The sequence below is a fragment of the Phalangium opilio genome, unplaced genomic scaffold, assembly GCF_054372755.1.
Source record: "Phalangium opilio isolate 3A_F unplaced genomic scaffold, DU_Popi_V2 ptg000024l_1, whole genome shotgun sequence".
Taxonomy (NCBI): domain Eukaryota; kingdom Metazoa; phylum Arthropoda; class Arachnida; order Opiliones; family Phalangiidae; genus Phalangium; species Phalangium opilio.
Window position 1 is genome coordinate 569,610 of NW_028324155.1, and position 4,767 is coordinate 574,376.

A 4,767-nucleotide genomic window follows, 5' to 3' on the forward strand; every position below is an offset into this window, starting at 1 on the left:
GAGTTTATCTCTCTACTAGAATCAAGGTAGTGTCTTACCCCTTTGAAGGCAACGAAAGCTAGCCTAATTTACATTTTGAAGGTTCATTAACAAAATTTCAAATTTAATTTAACAACGAGTTTAACTAAAAATTGTGTCCCAATATTTAAAAAAAGAAAATTAAACTTTGTCTCTGCTAGAATCAAGGAATAGTGTCATACCCCTTTGAAGGCAACGAAAGCTAGCCTAATTTGCATTTTGAAGGATGTGCCCAACTATAGATTTAACAAGATGGCCCCGGCCAGATTACACTTTTGCGCGCCCTCTAGTGACTAGAATTAGTATTACTATATTCATTGACCCCGACAAATTTATAATTTTCAGGTTTTTTTCCATTGTTTATAAAATAGCATTCCGATTATGAATAAAACCAATCTAGTAAGAATTTGGTTTACAGTTTAATTAAATAAGTAATTAACTGTAGTGTTCAAGTCTTGGTGGATTAATTAGGCTAGATATACTAATCAATATCCAAGATTTATTCTACCATATGATTATGGTCATTCGTTACATTGGGTGGCAAGGATGCCGCTTGAGTGCGGATAAAGAAGCGAGGAGTGTTCTCTCCTATACGCGATGTACGAGGTTACCTCCCATTTTTAAAATGTGAGTAGTTTTTGGTAATCGCCATCTAATGAGCGAATTCTGTACTTTGATTTTATTCCGTATTTTAAAAATGGCCGCGGACAACAACAATCTTTATGACACAGAGTTAACCCTTTGTCAGGTCCCGAATGAAGTTTGCAAACCCATGATCTCCACTCCCTTAAATCCCTATCACTACTTTTACAGCCAAGAACGGAACATGTTCTACCCCAGCTTGCCATTTTTACTTTTCAAAACTTACTAATTACCAATGAGAATTAAAAAATATGTTCAAATCATCGGATTCACCGAGCCAAAGGATTTCAGACGAAGGTTTTGAACTTCCTGCTTTTGAACGCTAGATGGCTTTAAACACCGACGTTTAAAGAGACAAAAATACCGAATTTTACGCTTTACTTCGACGCTAGATGGCGGTATCAAAAACTACTAAGACGCAATGGCAGCCCCCCTTGAATTTGCCTGGTAAACAGACAATTAGAAAATGGGGGTTACAATCAATCGATATCTGAGGATGGGGCGCCATCTAGGTTGTGTTTGGAATAGGCGGGAATTACGAATATAGCAATACTCTCCCGTGAGATTAAAACCCAGTGACTGTATGAGTCTTAAGATAATGTGAGGGTTTAACAATAAAATTCGAAGATCATTGGCAACTTGTAATATTGCGCTATGCATTTGTAACAGTTTGGTTGAGCTTAATGAGGTAGATTGTAATTCAGATTTAACTTTGTTTAAGTCACTATTTTATACTGTCCTTTATGAGGTTATTGTTATTGTGGTGAAAAGTTTGTTTAAAGTCATTATTTATACTGTCCTTTATGAGGTTATTGTTATTATGGTGAAAAGTTTGTTTAGCTTGGTTTAGCTGCTGTCTCATAGGTTGAGCCTTTCAGGCGCTCGTCTGTTTCGGAGTGGGTTGCGGCGAATTGGTGTTGCGGATGTGGTGGTGGTCCTTGGGACCAGTGACCCTCGCATTAATTATTATTTTACCGGTCCCACTATAAATTAAATTTCTAAAATGGTGAGAATAAAAAGCACGTAAAGACACAAAAGTAAAGAAGCTGGAAATTCTAATTGAATTTGAATTTTTTACTGTAGGAAAAAGTAGCATATAACAATCCATAACAGTTAACTTTTATTTCTTATCACAATTTTTCAACTAGTTGCCACTAAATATCAATCAACATGTCTAATGATATTTGAAGTTCTTAATCCTTTTCTGAACTAGCCTTATTCCTTATTGCATTTTCCATAAATTCAGCGGCAATATCTTCTCTCGCTATCAGTAAGCCAGATCAAAATCTTGTAATGTGACCATGCACTACTGAGAAATACGATTACTGACAACTAGTACTGGCTATGGTCTAGACTGTCGACTACAAGAGACTCATTCTAGAGTATAGACGCTAGACAAGATCAATAGTCAATAGAATACAAAACTTTTGTAGGGAAGTTGTAGCCAAGGAGTACTAACTACCTAGGAGTAGAATTGGTAGAAAATGAGTTGAGATAGAAAAATTCTAAAAAGGAACCCCGAATTTATAAACTGGTCCCACCGTCTATTTTTTCCAAAAACCCTAATTAATAAAGTGCTCCCTGATACCACTGACCCCAACTTTTGGAATAAATAAACTGGTCCGAGCAATTAATAAACTGGTTTGGGACTTGTAAACCTGTCTTATTTCCTACCCTGTAGTGACGAGCCCATGATGTAAACAATAAAGATGGCCGCGAGCTACGAGGTTTAAGCCTCGGTCTTTAGTGTATCGGGACGGGGGGACGGGGAGTCGGGGACTCGGGGTCCGAGTAAAATTGTCCATGCCCATGCCTTTTAATAATTATCTTAATGTTCTTTTTATTGATGATTGTTTATGCCTATTAATATTTATCTTAATGTTCTTTTTATTGATGATTGTTTATGCCTATTAATAATTATCTTAATGTTCTTTTTATTGATGAGCTTAAGTTGTAAATTTTTAATTCGATACTTTCAAAGTAACGTTAATTAAACCTTCAATACCTTGATTTAAATTTTAATTTATAATCCTTATTTAATTTAAGGATGATGTCAGTTTGTAAGTCTCGTTAATTTAATTCCCCCTTTCCCACAGAGAGGGTCTGAAAATTTAAATCACTTGGCAGAGACTGGAGATCTTCAACATTCAGTGACAGACTCTGAATCTCAATGGGCATTTAAAAAACTGTATAAATTTAAATTGAAATTCCAAATTATAATTAAATACTTTTTGTTTGATATGTTGATATTAACGTAATCAATCCTTGAATACTCTATTGGTACTATCAACACCATCGTTAAATTTATTACTTAAATAATATAATTTTTTTTAAATATAATAATCAAATTAGCGACTTATAATTAGTTAACTTTAAATGAGTATGTTTCACTGATTAAAATTACATTTCTAAAAATTGTTAGGTTGATAGCACTTTCATGTTTCATGTAGAAATTTCATATTTCCGTGGATGGAGAGATGAACACGTTGATTCCGTTTGTCGTTGATTGAAATTAGATTCATTTTGGTCATAAATTTCATTTTATATTTTGAGTTGTTGATTTTATGAGATTGTTGATTTTATTTTTATAATTATCACTTACGTAACTGTTATTAGTAGATGAACCCAGCGAGAGCGGAAACTGCCAAAATGATTAGTTAATTTTGCAAAGAATCTGCAATTTAATTCTGCAAAAATCTACCTATTATTTTATGTCAGTTCCGTTAAGTGATCATTTAATTTTAAACTTGCCAAACAAATAGTGAGCAATGGTACCTCCGTCCCAAACTAGTTATAGTTTTAAAACGATGACTCGAGTTTCATTTTGTTAATACATTTAATTTTATTAGTAAATCAACCTGCCTAACTTTTAAGCAGACGAGTCTTAAAAAACGATATCATTGGTGAAATTAGAAAACTCTCTCTGCTTAGCGCGCCTTCTGTCGGGGAGAACCTTAATTTCTTTTTTGATTAATATGATAATATTAATTGTAATGTTTAAGTTCCCAAGTAGAAATCTAATCTTGCCTAGGATTAAAAAGATATATAATAATTATAAATTGCAAAAAAAAATTGCAAGCAACTGTCTCTCCTCCTCTAGCGCGATACAATATATATTCGACAGCATCCAGTGGCGGGCGTCGGGGAGGTGGGGGGTCCATACAGTTGCACAGTTCTCTCTCTCTCGTCTCCCGCTAAACCCACGCAGTAAGTGCGGGCGTCGGGGAGATGGGGGGGGTCCATATCCTAACTCTCTCTTTCTTCTCTTCAGTATAATTTATCTCGCTTTATATTACAAGCAAGCGTGGCTTCGTGGTAGAGCGCGCGGCCGGGCGTCTTCACTGACGTCTCGTATGGATTGGGATATCGCGGGTTCGAGGCCCGGCGCCGACGGGAAAATAATTTCAATTGAAATTAAATACGTTACGCCACCTATGAGGTGTGAGGTGTACTACGGATGAATTTCGAGTCGAAAATTCGCGGGAAATTTGAAATTCAAAAAGTTTATTTATGAAGAATCTTATTATGCGGTTACACCAAATCCAGCCAGCCGTCCAGCCAACAGAGGTCGGAACAATACTTTCGAGCTCTAAAGAGCGCAAAAGTAAAAACGTTTCTATCCCCTTTAGTCGTACGGTAGCCCCTTTTTTCTTTTAGTTTCTCTATTCTATCGTACGAGGGCACCTGCTGCTCCCTATAGACTACCCTTATAGGAAAAAGTATAAGATAAAGATAGAGAGAGAGGGAGAAGGAGAGAGGAAGGAAAGTCCCAAAATCTAAATTTTTTCTCTTCACTCTCTTTTTATTTTACTGGTAAATGTTAAGGTCTTTCCATCCAGATATTTTGCAGTCTAGGTATACGTCAAATATGTCCTTTTCCTCATAGTATTTGACGCGTTTTAAGGTTGTAACTTCCAGTCCCTTGACGCGTTTCTCTTCCCAAACCTTGTTTCTATCCTTTTTTTTTCTTTCTTACTGAAAATCTTCAGTCCCACCTACGCCTATATTATTTTTTTTAGGAATATGCGCTCCCCACTACTTTTCGTAGATTTATACTATATAGAAAGCCGAGTATATAAACAGGGTGTTTCTGATAAGTCTGTCATA

The 4,767-nt window shown here is 35.8% G+C and overlaps 1 long non-coding RNA gene across 1 annotated transcript; it reads right to left on the minus strand.

The window, feature by feature from the left end:
* Positions 1-497: 497 nt before the first annotated feature.
* LOC149691976 (uncharacterized) lies at positions 498-4,266 on the minus strand. Its single transcript, XR_016382575.1, has 2 exons — positions 3,412-4,266; positions 498-3,347 (listed from the first exon to the last, which is right to left on the minus strand). It is a non-coding gene; the product is annotated as an uncharacterized LOC149691976 (long non-coding RNA).
* Between the last annotated feature and the right edge of the window lie 501 nt (positions 4,267-4,767).